The sequence below is a fragment of the Gopherus flavomarginatus genome, chromosome 25 (genome assembly GCF_025201925.1).
Source record: "Gopherus flavomarginatus isolate rGopFla2 chromosome 25, rGopFla2.mat.asm, whole genome shotgun sequence".
NCBI lineage: Eukaryota > Metazoa > Chordata > Testudines > Testudinidae > Gopherus > Gopherus flavomarginatus.
This window is the reverse complement of record NC_066641.1, coordinates 10,159,887-10,176,493: the sequence shown is the minus strand read 5'-3', so window position 1 is coordinate 10,176,493 and position 16,607 is coordinate 10,159,887. Positions and strand designations below refer to the sequence as shown.

The 16,607-nt window shown below is 45.4% G+C and overlaps 1 protein-coding gene across 1 annotated transcript in view; it reads right to left on the bottom strand.

The window, feature by feature from the left end:
* SKAP1 (src kinase associated phosphoprotein 1) overlaps positions 1-16,607 on the bottom strand; it is a 233,702-nt gene that overhangs the window by 100,073 nt on the left and 117,022 nt on the right. The gene's annotated exons all lie outside the window — the stretch shown is intronic.

Here is a 16,607-nt window from a genome sequence, read left to right as displayed (position 1 = left end):
CTCTTCCACCATAAGGACTGGAGTTATTTTTTGGTATCGAAAGCTTAAAATTGCTGCAGAAACTGCAGGAGCCTACATCTAAGTGCATGTTTGGTTCTGCACACTGCCATGTTCTCGAGCTGGATAACTGTCCGTCCTGCTAAGTGCTTGGCCTCAACGATATCTTCTAGCAACGAGTTCCGCAAGTGAATTATATACTACGTAAACAAAACAAAAGCATCAACTGTTAATTTCACTGCCGATCATTTTGGCAAACGTATCTGGCTATTTTGAGTGGAACTGGGATACAATACTACCAACTCCCTCCTCTCCAGATCCCCATATTAGACGTGGAGGACTGAGCCACAGACATAGGGAGACTTATGCATCAAGTCAGGAACAGAAGCCAGGAATCTCTATCCTAGCCATCAGACAATGCTTCCTCTCTGCGGCCACTGACAAACTAACAGGAAGCAAAGCCCTAGCATAAACATGGGTAACATTCATTCTCCACCGCCCAACAAACAGGGCAATCCTGACAGAAGACAGCACGCTTTTGACCCTTGCAATATTTGTGGCGAGGAGGTAACCCTTGTACAACAAAGCTGCAATCAGCTGTAAGACACTGTGCTTCAAAGAACAAATTCTGGCAAAGCAGTTAAAACTCCCTAACTAATAATAATAGTGACAGGCTGACATTAATTAGAACAAGTGGACTCTTGTTTAAAGAGCAGTTTACTAAAGGCTGCTTCATCCTGCCTGGAGAATGGAAGCCCTGTGCTGGTTTATGACACTGGGCCCTGACCTTTGATTTTACATATATTGTTTTTTGTGTGCATCCTGGCTAGCCGGGTGCAGGGTTCGTGGGGGGGAAGGGTGTTTTATAACAAGTGATCCACTGAAGCCCTAATACTGGATGTTCCAACTCAGCATTAATGGACGTCATTTTCAGCTCTCTGCAGTTCTTTAACGGAACGTCCTGAATTGCAACATGCATCGCAATGGGGACACGCGACATGCATCGCAATACTGGCTGTAGTGAAGCTGCCCTCATAGGGCCAAAAGTCACTGACTAGGGATATGGCTACACTGGAGCTGGAGGTGTAATTTCCATGTCCGGTAGCCATACCTGTGCTACCTCTCATCGAGTTAGTGTGCCAAAAATTAGCTGCAGCAGCGCGGTGGGGGGGAGAGGGGAGGGGTATGATTTAGCCATTTCGAGTACAAAGCCATCCAAGACCCCAGGCAGCTACCCCCTCCTAACACTCACACTCCGATTTTTCACAGGCACGTCCATTGGAAATTACCCCTTCCCAAGGTCCTTCTGGAATTGTCCCACAAGAGGGCTCCAGTTAGATCTTCCTTCATAAGGCATCAACCCTCACAGCGTCTGGACATCGCTGCCTATAGTTAGAAGTGCATCAATTCCTTCCGAGATTTTAAGGCCAAGAGGAACCATTAGGATCATCTCGTCTGATCTCCAGCAAAAAGAAACTCAGGCGGTAATTTCTGCATGAAGCCTCCCAGTTTTGTTTGAACTACAGTCAAAAGGATCAGCACCCCCGATTCATCTTCTACAGTGTAAACCAGGTGAGATTTCCAGCTCAAGATATGCCCATGAAAAACAGACAGGTAGCCGGGGTGCTGAGAGTGGCAGGAGGAGGTAGCCTCTGGAGTATGTACCTAGGTGACTGGGCTCCGGGCCGCCGAGAGCGGGTTCGGGCCCCAGTGAAAAAATTTTTTCAGGCTCCCCAGCAAGGGTGGACCAGCTAAACAGGGCCAACGAAGCCGGGGAAGCTGGGTCCCAGGCCCCCTTCTGGACCACCAGGCCCCGGTAATATGTACCAGCTCTCCCACCCCCCCTCGTCAGCCCTGATTGGGCTGCAAGATGTCCCTGGCCGTCCCTACATAACCAGGGACATTTTGAAACCCAGTCACCAGGGGAATGCTTGCCAAAAGAGACAAACCTCGAAATCACACACTGCTGTGTGCAGGTAACACATGGGTTGTAACCCACTAACCGTCCTTTGTCTGACCTCTGCAGAGATGTTACACTTAACAATCTCTTCCACCTTGGATTGACCTGTGACACTCTGAGTCCTTTTCCCAGACCAAAAGAAGAGCTCTGTGTAGCTCAAGAGCTTGTCTTTTTCACCAACCAGGGGTGGATTAGGCAGCGGACTAACGGGACCAGGAAAAATGGGCACCCCTGCACCCCAACCAACTCTGCCCGCCAGGCGCTCCAGCCAGGTAGCGGGGTCGGGGAGCGGGAACTGGCACTCCAGTTGGCCCAGTGCTTCAGTTGAGGGAGCAGGGTCAGGGCACGGGGACTGGCCCCGCTCCGCCCACCCAGCGCTCTAGTTGGGGCAGGATCGGGGCACAGAGACTGGTGCGGAGCAGGGCAAGCCCTTGTACCTTGACCCCATTTCCATAGCAGGAGCGTTGGGGCAGGAGAGTCTGCAGGTGGAAGGGGTGGGGAGGGGCCTCCAGTTGCTCTGGCCCAAGGGCCCCACAAAACCCTAATCTGCCCCTGTCACCAACAGAGGTTGGTCCAATAACAGATATTCCCTCACTCACCTTGTCTCTCTAATATCCTGGGACTCACATGGCTACAGGTCCTCTGCTATATGCATCAAGATAAAAAACCACCTATGGCTGGTCTCCACTAGGGTTTTACATGAGAGAACAGACTCAAATTAGCTATCTCAGTATTAATGCACACTCCCCGCCCCCCCACCAGTAAACACTAAGCCAGACTCAGACACTTTCAATTGCAAACAGCAGCATTTCAAGCACCAAGGGCCCAGTTCTGCTCACAAGTAATCCTGGGTGTCCATCAAGATAACTTCACTGAAGTCAACAGAGTCATGTGCATTTAAAACTGGTGCAAATGAAATCAGTGTTGTTAATAATTATTCAGGTAGCAACTAACAGCTCCAACCAGTATCTCTTCCTCTCCAACAGGCTGGAGGTTGTTCAGAGGTAAGCCAGCCTTGCTAGAGGATGCACAGTCTAAAGAGACACACAAAGGACAGGGGAGAGGGAATATTCACAGGCATCATATAATTGTGCACATCGATCTGAGACAAAGCTGCTCAACGGAGTATTTGCATTTACAATTTCTTCTTCACTTCCTGAGTCTCTTGCTGTGCTACAAGGTTTGAGTTCCTGCCCCCACAGTATTTAATAAAGAGGGCTTTAAAAAAAAAAAAGGAAAGAAAGTAAATAGGATATGGAGGAATTTATTTTTATCTTTTTAATTGCAGGAGATTATTCTGCATTTGTACTTTCCAGGATTAACAGCTCGAACCAACGCTCTCCGTTGTCTAAATCTTCTCATTCGACTAAACATCCGCTACCCTGAAAGAACTCCACAGAATCCCATAAAACATTATTTATCTGTGTGCGTTAGCTGCACGATACTGTAATTTCCAGAATAAATGCTGGGTGTAAATTGTTGTTTATGTTGGAGGTTGACTGTCTTTACGAGAAACAAAGTGAAAACTGAATCTTCATGGCTTTATTTCTTCCGCTGAACCCTCTCCTGCAGCAGGAGAAACGCCTGGTGGAGAGTCTGAATGGAAGGTTGTAAAGACTCTCGGGTTCAAACAAAGTGTAGGGAAATCCATTTAAAGCCAGATCCTCAGCTGGTACAAAGCAGTGTAGCCCTAGTGACCTAAATGCATCTGGCTTGCCAGTCTCATAGAAATCACAGTGAATTAAAGCACAAACCTGGCCATTCACATGGTTACAGTTAAAGGCTTAGCAGCATTTTAATTACAAACCTTGGCTGGTTAAAAAAAAAATAATGCTCTACTCCATCCAATCGTCCAAACCCGGAGTCCTAGCAGGGGAGGGGACCTCTCTATCCATCCAAAGGAGTAGGCCCTGCAGCCCATCTCTCCAGAAAACAGGTAAGGAACGACTGGAGGATCCTCGAGTCCTGTCCCCAAACAGCCACAGCACACAGCTAAGCTAGGAGCCCTACTGTTACATGGCACTTATCCTGCCAAGGCTCTGAGTTACTTCTTTGGTCCTCATGTAGCAGGTCTGTCGAGTCAGAGACAGAGGAGCAGCCAAAGTTTGGGCCTGGAAGAGGACGAGGTCTCAAAACCTCTGAGCAGACTTTTTTTTGGGCACAACATGGGGGAAAAAAAAAAACTGGTTTTGGTTGCAACAAAGAAAACCCCATGGGGCCCAATCCTCCCAGTGGCTCATATCCCTGAGAATCGAGGATTCATAGATTCCAAGGCCAGGAAGCACCACTGTGACCCTCTAGTTTGACCTCCTGTATAACAGAGGCCAGAGAACTCCCCCAAAACATTTCCTAGAGCAGAGCTTTTAGAAAAACATCCAGTCCTGATTTTAAAATGGTCAACGGGAAGGAATCCACTATGACGCTTGGTGAATTTTTCCAACAGTTAATTACTCTCACTCTTAGAAATTTAAAAGTCTGAATTGGTCTAGCTTGAACTTCTCCGCTCGATTGAAGAGCCCATTATTAAATATTTGTGGCCCACGTAGATACTTTTAGACTGTAAGCAAGTCACCCCCAGCCCTCTCTTTGTTAAGCTAAACAGACTCATGGAGCTCCATCAAGCATGACAAGGCAGGTTTTCGAATCTTTTGATCATGCGCATGGTTCTTCTTTGAACCCTCTCCAATTTATCAACCTCCTCCCTGAAGAGCGGGTGCTAGAATTGGACACAGCGGGAGGAGGCTCAGTGCAAGAGGACAGCAGGATGGTTTTCCAGGCCAGGATTGAGGTGCACTGGCAAGACTACAGGAAGGAATTTTACGCAGCATATGCCCTGACTATTCCACTGTACACGTGTTTCAAAAGGACCAGCCATGGCAGCATGTAAGTGCCAAATAAAAGCCGTAAGATGTTTCAGCATCACAGCTCCTGTCCTCTCTCAGGGAAGCTTTATTTCATGGCCCTGCTTCAGAGGGAGACAACTTTGGGAAGGAGAAAGATGGTCAGCCAATGTGTTGCAGCCTCCGTCGGGAAGCAGTGTGCCCTAGTGGATAGGGCACTGGGCTGGAGCTCAAGAGACCTGGATTCATAGAATCATAGAATATCAGGGCTGGAAGAGACCTCAGGAGGTCATCTAGTCCAACCCCCTGCTCAAAGTAGGATCTAATCCCCAACTAAATCATCCCAGCCAGGACTTTGTCAAGCCAGGCCTTAAAAACCTTTAAGGAAGGAGATTCCACCACCTCCTTAGGTAACCCTAGGATTCTTGTCTCAGCTCTGCTGCTGATCTGCTGGGCAAGTCATTTCCCCCCTCTGTGCTTCTGTTTCCCCTCTTGGACTCGGAAACTTAGATCATTAGCTCTTTGGGGGAGGGACTCTCTCTTATTATGTGTTGGCACAGCACATTCTACAAGGGGCCTTCAGGGTTGGTTGCGGCATCTACTGTAATACAAACAATAGGCCAGCAGAGGCCCGTGTAAAAAGATGCATCAAGCATTGCCCCCGGCAGCAATGACATGAGAGAGGAATTCATCCTACACACGCTCCACCGCCTGGCGCACCTCGCACATTGCTTCCAGCTCCCAAGAGCTTTGTCCTTGGTGCCATCAGCTTCAAGAGGCCCATGTGGACGGTAGCAATCCTGGCGTGATGGCGCAGAGTGGTCGAGGTGGCCCGTCCCACCAGCTCACGTGCTTCGCTTCCAAATGGCTTAACGTTTCTCAGTGTGAGTTGGCAGAGTGCCCGATAAGATTGCACCCTCCAAGGGGACCTGGATTGAGGTGGACCTCCAAATGCAGAAGATAACCAGCACAGGTGCAACTGCTCTACATCTGAACTGAACCCTCCCGCGTCCCTCCAATGAGGGGATCCAAATTCAGTGCAACCTTCCTCCTCATCTTTGAACCGGAGCATACAGGGCAGAATGCCACTCCCACCGCCCCCTCCCTTCCCTATGGGGTAGTGGAGAAGCTGTAATCACCACCAACAGCATGAGTGGGGAAGCGGAGGATTAAAGTTCAGGGAAACTTTTGATGAAGTGCCAGTGCAAAGCCCATCATCGGGAGGCAGGAAAGGTCAGAGAGTGGAAAAAATAATAAGAAAATATAACTGCTTTCTTATGAGGAAAATATTATGAGTTCTTCCTCTTTTTCAGCTTTTATGGAAGGAGATTCTGCCAGTTCCCTCAGAAAAAAAGAAGAAAAAGTAGGTTTAAAATGAGATTATGCACCTTCAGGGTGCCATTAGGAAGTTTTACTGTACTGAGATGACATGAAAGCTCTGGAATTAATATCCCTGAGATGCTTCAAACCTGCAATAGCAATTATTGTACTACGTGTCCCTGGATAAATAATAGGGCCATTCAACTAATTAGCTTCAATGATTTCAGCTCCCTGTAAATTCTCTCTCACTCGGCTATAAAAACAACACTAGGCAAACTTTTGGTAACAGAAACTTCATTTGGGGGGTGGGGGTGGAAATAGGGTTTCCCCCAGCTCCTAATTCACAACAGCTGTCGTGGTAACGGTGCGATTCCAAGGTTTGGAAATATGAATAGGCAATAATAGAATATATAAAAGGAGGGCTATTATTAATTGCCATTTACTGGTTGTAATAAACCTATCACACCAATTTCTGCCCTCACACATGTGCAAGACCATTAATTTCAGTGGGGCTGCACGTGTTAATTGAGAGCAGAATTTAGTCCTCTGGTTGTAATTAATTAATCAGATTTTCAGTATGGTTTACATACCTTTTTTTTTTTTTAATGTCTTCACATTTCTCTAGGTTTGAATTATTCAGCAAGAGCCTGATTCTTCTCTGACCTGCACCTTGTGTAAATCATTCATACCCATGCAAAGTGTGTGAAAAATGCCACACGCACACAGTTTGGGGCCACATTCTGATTTTTAGCCACAGTACTATTAATCTGTAGTAACTCCAGTGAAGTAAAACTCTGGATTTACATTGGTGGAAGCAATTTGGATCCGATTCCCTGCCTAGCCAGACACCCATATATGTTTCAGGATATTTGGGAGGGAGGGGAAAAAAAAGGCAAAAAAAAAAAAAAAAAAGGACGTGTTGTCTAGGTTTTAGTTTGGCCCCTTTGAAAATCCCAGCCTAAGAGAAGTGCCCAATTCCCTTAGGCGCCTTTGAAAATCCCAGCCAGAATTATTAACCTTCATCATTAATAAGTGTCACAGACACCGCAGCATTCTTCGCTGAAATAAATTGCAGGATAAATGGAACCGCTTTAACAAACAATCCTGCTCCTTTTAAACCAACCAAGAGCAAGGATTTCATTATTTACCTCCATCCTGCTGCACTTTCACACTACCACCAGACAAATGCTATAAGATCCTGGCTTGTAGCATCTGAACTCAGAACCACCCTAAACTAGATTCATGCTTTGAATAGAGATTCCAGAACCCCTAGGTTATTTTTTTTTTTAAATGTAACAGGCCTGGCTTGGTAACCATGAGAGGCTGTATTTCCTTGCTGACATCTGACAGAGACCTTGCCCCTTCCAAAATTAAATCAGAGCCAGAAGCCTGACCCTGCAGATGAACTAGCCTCCTCACTTAAAATGACAGAAAGACGCAAAGTCAACTTCTGGGTACAGGGCGAGTGTGGTCTGGGGGTTAGGACAGAGGAGAGCTGGGTTCTGAAGCATCAGGAAGTTTTAAGTGACGGACCGCAATGGTCCCATTGAAGTCAACGCTTAAAAGTTACGTGTGTAGTTGTTTCGAGGCCTCAGTTATTCCGTCTCTAAAAATGTGGACTAGGATATTCTTTAAATAGGGTGAGCAGATGTCTCAATTTTATAGGGACAGTCCCGATATTTGGGGCTTTTTCTTACAAAGGCTCCTATTATCCCCCACCCCCTGTCCCCATTTTTCATACTTGCTGTCCAGTCACCCTACCTTTAAAGCTTTTTGAAATTGGTGGATGAAACCTCACTGTAAACTCCGAATACTCACATGGGTCATCGTATAAACCTTCCCACAGTTTAGAGGCCTTCACACCTAGGTGCTGTTCTGGATTCAGCTCTACTTAGAATGTTATTTAAAGGCAGACTGGGACGGGAGTTCATTCTGTATTACAAAGAAGCTGAATATAAAATGGCATGAAAACCCTCTGTGTTTCTGCTTTTAATTAGGCTTAACTTTCAATTATTGTAACCAAGAGACGGGGAAAATTTCCGCTCAACAGGAAGGAGTTGAGAGAAAAAAAAAATCTAAAGCCAGAATTTTCCAAAGTGCTCCAGGCAGAGGAGCTGCCCCCTTAAAACTCTGGCCCTGAGCTTTTTTGAAATTTTGCCTCCCACCCACCTCCGGGATTCGAACCTGCAAGGTGATGAGCACCTTCCAAGAGGGCGTTGAGTCACCACAAAACCCACTGAAGTCAGGAAGTGCAGAAATACATTCTCACGTGCGCCGGTTCCTCCCACACCCCATGACCTCATGTTTTCCCCATCTTCCGTCTCTTATTTTCATGAGTATCCCATAGCCATGAGTATGCATCCATATTTATAAATACAAATGTATAGATAAATAAAGTGAACAGATATGGGCTTTGGTGAATGGAGGAATGCACATAAACACAAAGTGATTCCTCTAAAAGGAAATTTATCTCAGCCATTCTCCCATGCTAGAGCAGCAACACATTATATCTACAGCATTCTAGGTTATGGCCCTCAGTGGTAATATTAATAAAAGTAATAATAATAGTGTGATCAAACAGCATGATCCTTAAAGAACGCGCCCCGGTGTTATTCTAACTTTCCCCAATCTCTTTCGTCTGCTTTCCATTTCTGCCTAGTTAGGAGAGGTGCCATTATTTCAGCCCCCACATTTCCACTTTGAGAGATCAGCGCTCTCAGCTGATGAGAAATCCAGTCAGCTCACCAGAGGAGGATGGAAAGTCATAACATTTGTTTTGGAAATTTATTTTAGCCAATATTTCTCAATAAAATAAATTGTATAAATGAAATCAGACTGACACGGCAATATTTCCTAACTAGCCGGCGTCTCCATGCAGCACTCAGTGCTGTCAGAGATTTTTCCCTGAGGTTTTCCCCGTTTATTTTATTTTATTTGAAAGCAGGAGAAGGAGCTAAGGGAGAAAGGTATCTGTGCGGCATATTTTTCAAATCAATACAAATATAGTTACATAACAACCAGACTTTGCATGTTTCATGAGGACACATGCCTGACTGTTTGACGATTCCTTCATTCCCTGGGATCGTTTCCAATAATAGGACAATAAAGGTTAAAAAAAAATTACAGCCCAAGTTTGCAAATAACGAGTTAGCCCTTGCACCTATTAAGGACGGTGGGATTTGAAGGTACTCCGCACTGCTCAGGATTTGGGTTTCTCTTTTCAAATAGCATGTTAGTGTTGCACTGAAATTGTGTTCTGATACTTATGATAGGTGCTGAAGTTATGGTTCTCTGAACCGGTGTCTTTGGCTTCAGTTGGACAGGTTGCACAAATAACATGACAAAATCAAAAAGGTTTGCACAGTCCTATAGTATCCATGCTAAAGAATCCATGATTCCCTCCGATTATACACCTCCATCACAGGGCAACAGTTCTGAAGATTAACTCTGGTTCTCTGCCTGGCACCAGACTTCCTGACTAGGGACCAAGACCCCAATTCAGCAAAGCACTTGAGCACGTGCTTCTCTTTAACCTGAAGGCAAAGGGATTTCAGGCTGTGTTTTGCTGAATTGGGATCCAAATTCATCCCAGGTCTAAGTCCACTGAAAGTTGCCCCAGGGGTGAACTGACTTACTGTTTCATGTCCACAGAACCTCACAAAAGGTGGGACGGCATTACCACCATCCTCATTTTACGATGAGGAAACTGAAGCACGGAGCGACTTGACTTGCCCCAGTGTCACACACTGAGTCAGTGGCACAGCTGAGAAGAGAACCCGGGGTGCACATTCCGCTGCAGCAGATGACTTCCCAGGACCAGCGCTCCTTGCATCTAGACATGAGAAAAGTGCTCTTGCAGCAGAGCACTCAGATCCCGGGAGCAGGGAACGGCCAGGCATTGCTAAGTAGCAACCGTCCTGACCCGTTAAAAAGCAAACTGAAGAGAGCCCAGAACCACCGCCATCCCGTTCAGTAGAAAGATGGTGCTGGTGGCTGTGATGTGGGGCTTGGATACTGCAGTATAAGCAGGAGAAAAACTGGAGCATTCCCCAGAACACTGGCAAGAAAGGGGCAAACTCTCCTCCCCACACCTCAAAAAAGAGAGATAATCAAGGCTTTTCGATAGGGCACAGACATAAACCATCTCCAGCAATGATCAGGGAAGGGCCCCATGCCCAGAGTACCGATTACTTAGTCTATACTTTGCTGGATCGCACAGTCTGTGACTGATTGTACACACAGAGAGCTCCCACTCCAGCCTGATGCCGCTGGAGTCTGTGGAGAACAAACCAGAACGGATACTATCACCTTCTGACTTTGTAGGAGGCCACTGGTATAGAGAGAACAGAGGAGGAGGCCGGATGCCTAAGTTCCATCTCCATCTTCGGGGCAGCTGTGGTCTGTGAAGGAGGAGTGGCAGCCAGGACTCCTGGGTTCTAGTCCCAGCTCTGACAGTGATTTGCTATCTGAGCATGGGTAGGTCAGTCAGCCTCAGTTTCCCCACATCTACGAATTATAAACCAGTGATGATAATGATTCGCCACCTTTTAATCTACAGATAAAACTATGCTGCATGCATGCTAAGTATTACTATTATTATTATAGGGGATATATTGCAACACCTGTTACTTAGAGACATCCCTAGATGGATTATTCTACCCCTAGACACAATGCTTCCGCCTGCTGGTATTCAAACCTCATTTCAGTCTCTCTCTCTCTCGGAGGAGCATGTGTGTGTGGACAGACAGATAGACACACAAAGCATGCAACCCCTGCATTACAAATACAAAAAACATACGTCAAGAACAGGCACCTTATTTATTGACTAGGAAATTCCGGACAGAATCCTAACATTCTTACTCAGTTTTCGCTCCAACTCCTGTTGACCGACCTCAGCCTTGCAGAAACAACTCAGACCTGGGCAAATGAGACCCCAGCACCTGTCTGGCAGCTACACGCAGCAGGTTCGCTGCTTGGATCTTTGAAACCATTAGGGTTTCACGTGGATGCAAACAAAATATATGTATGCAAAGGAATCTCCCGTGGAGGGGTGGGAGAAAGAAAGGGCTGCCTCTCTCATTCCTCTGCTGCACCTAGAGAGCGAGATTCAGTCCTGCAGCCAGAATCAGAGGGTCTCACACACCGCTCATCCCACCGATCAATTTTTACTGCTGAAGAGAATAATAATGGTAATAACAGTATTAAAAAAATCCCCGCAATGACCCATAACTGTAACATATTGCAGCCCTTTAAAAATGACCGCGGTGGAGGCAGCTTCTTTGTTTCTCCGGTAGCAGACAAGGAGAAACTCAGGGGCTGCCTCTGTCGCTCTTGAATGCACCCAAGATGCTTAAACACTCACAAAACAGGGGCGATGATGTGGGACCGCGCCAGGTGGAAGAGAACACAAGTGGGAGGGGAAGGGAGATCCACACAGAGGACCCTCCCCCTCCTCCCAGTGCCGGTACAAAGCGATGATCTTGTAACCCAGGAAAAATTCAGAATCAGCTTTCAGTGTTGGCCCCATCCCCACGTAAGGAACAGATGCTACTCCCAGTAGTATAGTCCTCTATGGCTGGTGCTTTTGGTTCTGAACACCGTGCACCCAAACACAGCTGTAAACCAATGGAGCATATTGCACAGCTTAATTCCCCTCTGCTCCCCGCCCCCTGTCATATGCTGCATCACGAAAACTTGAAGATCTAGCAGTTTACTGTACCACCACACACCAAAAGCTAGCCCTGAGGTAGCAGACGTTTACTGTGTTTTAGTGTTGCTATATGAAGTTCTCATCTACCATAGGCAAGACACACACAACCCAAGAAACCTGGCCACAGATACACTTGCAAGCAGACGCACACTGAGATCGCTTTCCACGCTTGAATGTTGCACTCCAAGAGGCCTTCACCATAAAGGGGGTTTTTAGTATCTTTTCGCTTTGGGAGCTCTGCAACATGAAGAATATTTACAGGGTTTAGCTACATCAGCGCTGCAGAGAAGAGAATCCACCCACCAGCACTTTCGCTGGATGGGGCTCTTTTGAAAACCTCACCGCAGTCTGCACCATATAAGCAGATAGAATGTCTTTAACATAACGGGCCTGATTCTCATTTACATTAAGGCATCTTTATGGCAGCATGTGAAAGGGATCTTAACCATCACCTGCCCTTAACCTTCAGCAGATCATTAGCCACAGAATACCTGGTATCTGACCATCTTATAGCGTTCACTGTACCATCTCAGCACCAGACTAAAGATTCTCCTTTGCCGTGATTCCTAAAAAAAACTTGACAAGGGTTTGTTGGCTAACAAGCTGAGACCACTGCCCGTCCTGCTGACCACCAGCGTTTCCTTCATAGAATCATAGAAGATTAGGGTAGGAAGAGACCTCAGGAGGTCATCTAGTCCAACCCCCTTGCTCAAAGTTCTCCACCTCATTTGTTGTCCCTTGTCTTACACTTACATTGTAAGGTCGTTGGGGCAGGGACTGTCTTTTTGTTCTGTGGATATAGGAGACTAGGCCTCTGGGTGGCTGAAATCTTACCTGCGTGTGGCTGTTGTGACCAACAGAAATCTGGCCATTCAGAACATTTCCCCAACCATGTTTGGAAGGTCTAAAAGAATACAGCCCACAAACAATCCCAGCTAAATCCACTGAGGATGGGGGTGTATGCATCTCTCATGTTCCCAGTGAAACTCAGAATACACCACTCAACGGGCCTGATTCTGTCTCCATTTATATCAGTTTCACACTGGATTTAATTTTGTTCACAGCACTGCTCCTGATTTACACAGATATAATCAGGACCAATATCTGTGTCTAGATGCAACCCTGTTGAACTTCATCAAATTTATTTTTATATCTTGATTTCTACAAGTCCAAAACACTTAAAACGAGGCTTTCATTAGTCCAAAGAGGTGCAGCTGCCGTCAAGGATCAAGGAGAGGTTTATAAACATTGGGGCTTTTTTAAAATGAAATGAAGGTGCACAATAGCATAAAGCCATTTTTAAATGTACAAATGCATGGTTTTAGCGTTCCTACATATTACACTTAGAAGTGTATGAAAAACATTGAAATAAAAACTGAAATTTCAAATTTTTGAAAATGGTCCAAATTTTTCACAAAATAAGGTTTTTTTGGCTTTAAAATAGAACAATTTTAAAGGAAAAAGGGTCCTTTTATTTTACTCCCAAACGATTCTATTTTGGTGAGGGGAAAAAACCAACTTAAAAAAAAATCAATATTTCCTTTAAATGTTCTGAGTGCAAATTGATTTTGATTAAACTGCCAAAACGTGCTCTCTTTCAATGTTCAAAAGCCGGTTCTGCAAACATGTTGTAGGAAAAAAAAAAAAACAAAACCTCCACCCAAAATATCGGGATCACAAAACAATAGAGAAATTAGTTAGCTCTTCTACAAACCTCGGCATGAAACAACAAACATTTTTGTCACTTTTGCACTGGCCTCATTACTGTGTGTTATGCTTTGTAACAGCTTTTCCCAGCATCACTACTAATGGATTTTATAACGTGCTTTATAAGAGGTTATTAAGGAATATGGCTATAGCTGGTAATCATTGTACAATATGAATAAAGCATTTAAGAAATGGCCCCTCCGTTTAAACTGTTAACCGGGAACACTGTAGCGTTATAAATAACGTAGGAAACGCATGCACATTTGGAGGAAGGACCTCCATACCCCTGAATGTATCCCAGCCTTGCAAAATTTTGACATCTAGATTTTTTTTGCCCCTGGGAGAAGGAGTAAAATACCAGTTCATTCATCATTACACTTACGACCCAGTTTCACCATCCCCTCAGACTATTTTCTTTTATGTTATACGTCATTTATTTTATAAAATAGCATCATAAATTTTAAGAAGTTCAACCACGCTGTGCATGGGCCATTGCCAAGGAAGTGTATCCTCTCACTGCTGCCTTTCTGATCTCCCCTCCCAGCACACCTCACTCTTTTGTCATCCCTTTGCTGAATCATTTAGGGGCTTGATTCTGCGCCCACTGACGTCAAGAGTGAAATTCTCATTTATGTCAGCAGGAGCAGGATCACGCTCTTTGAAACAGGGATCGTGTCTTTATGGATGCAGCTATATGCCCCCCCTAAGTACAATTTTGGGTACTTCATAAAAACAACAATGCACGGTGAGAGAGAGAGAGAGAACAGTGCGGGGGGCGAGGGGGGGGCAGGGAAGAGGAGATATTTTCATCACAATTCTGCTAGTTCCTATTAACCTAAATCCAAAAAGAGTTTTTCATCCCAGTTTTTGAAAAGAATGGGGGAATATTTTCCTACCAGATCAGAAAACAAAATCTGTCCAACATCATCTAACTAGTTAACTCTCTTAAGGTTTTTGTATTGTGCCCATCACCACTGCCTCTGATCTTTAAAACCAAGAGATTGGTCTACAGTGCTGGCTCAAAGCATCCTGCACACAGAATTTTTACAGCTTTGGGGAAAGCAGTAACGCAATGAAAAAATAAAATCCAGGTGCTTGTCAGTCTCCAAACCGCAAGTAGGTGGCAGTGGAGACATTCCTGGATGAGTCTTCTCAGCAGGAAATGTACAAGGAGAAGGGGGGGGGGGGAAATAATCCTCCAACGGTAACAAACATACAAAAATAAATAACCGCTCAAAACGTTAACTTCTTTCCCTGCATCAGATCATTGTTAACAGCTAATAAAATATCTGTCTGCAGGGACCCAAGATATAATCCACCCCTAATAAAGAGAATTGCAGAAATGAAAAGTGATCTGCTGGTTTTCACACCATTTGGAGAAACGGAGGGGTCAGAAGATTTGAACAATTGCTTCCTGTAAAATTAAAAGTGGAGTCTGCAGGAGCTAGTGAGTCACTCATCTCTAGGAGGGGGAGAAACAGCTCATAGCATAACTATTATAACTCCCGGTTACCATTTTTAAGACGCACCCATTAGCAATATGCCATATTTTAAATGATTCATCCATGGAAAACCATATGACAAAGCATTACAGGCTGTGCTCTTATAATGCTCCGTAATTAATACCAATTGAATTAATTATAATTGGCTAAGTGAAATGTTATTAAACAATGCAAACGTAAAAATATAGCACTCTCTCCAAACAAAATGTACCATTTTCAATATTTGCCTGCAGCTGAGGACAATAAATCCTCTTAAATTTGCCTTCCAAGGTCAGCGAGTGCAAGAGATGCATGTATATGATTTTCTAGTTTACCTGCTAAGGAGAGACTGGGGTCAGTAAATTATACTCCCAATTCAGTCTAATTGAATAGGCTAGTGGACGTCAGGCTGGAAACTGGAGAGAGCAGGAGGACACACTTGACAACATATATCTGTCACAGGAGACAAGAAGAGACAGGTAAATGGACTGACAGAGGGGAAAGATATACCACGCATATAATAACCACCATGTGATGAGCAGAACAAGTGTTAACGGAAGAGCAACACAGCCACCTCCATTATCTGAAGAGCAACTTCGCTCATTGTTTTAATTGGCAGAAGGTGCCGCGGGTAGGCAAGCGGAGAGGAAAGCACAAGACTGATTGACTAGCTGAAAACTCATTACACGTTCTCAGGCTAAAACGAGCGGCAGGAAGTAATGTCTTTGGACGGGGCTACAAAAACGGCCAAAGGAGGGTGGAGAATGTACTCTTTGAATGGGGAACGGGTACCGCTACAGGTACGCGAAGCAAGCCACCGCACGCACCCTTGGGATTATATTAATAATTCTTGGCTGTTGTCGTGCATGTTTATCCATAGATATTAATGTGCTAGAAAGAGGAGGTTAAATATCATTATCTCCCATCCTACAGAGAGGGAAAGTCATTTGTCCAAGCTCGCACAGCAGGCCAGTGGTACGGCTGTGAACATTACCCAGTTGACCATGGTCTTTGTCCTGGACTATAATGACTTGCAGTGAACGGGACAGAAGAATAAGGGGAAGTGGGAAGCAGACAAAGAGATGACAAAAGAGGACGACTGATGGGGTAGGAGACAAGGTGCCAGAGGTTCTAGGGAGAGCTAGTTAAGGTCTGATCCAAAGACCACTGAAGTCAACAGAAGCCTTTCCACTGATTTTAACAGGCTTTGGATCAGGCACCAGGCTTAAGAGGACATCGTGGTGGACTGGCAGAATAGGTCCAGCTGGACAGTGTGGGAGAGGAAAGAAAGAGAAAGTGGGCTGCAGCCAACTAGGTAAGGCTGAGCATTCGCACAGCAAGACCAAGGCAACGTAAGTATAATGGAAACTCCTGTCCTACACAAGCAAGAGGCAGGAAAGTCTTTAGCAGTCATTGTCCCCAGTCTTAATGGGTGTGCAGACAGACAGCCTGCAGCAGCTACACAATTTGTCCTAAGCGACGAGTAGGGGCTGCACGCAGCTGGAGTGTTCTGGCTACGTGAGCAGAAGGGGGTGCCTGGTAGGAAGGCCTGCAGCATGGGCATGAAGTCTCTTGGGGCTGTGATAGCGGGC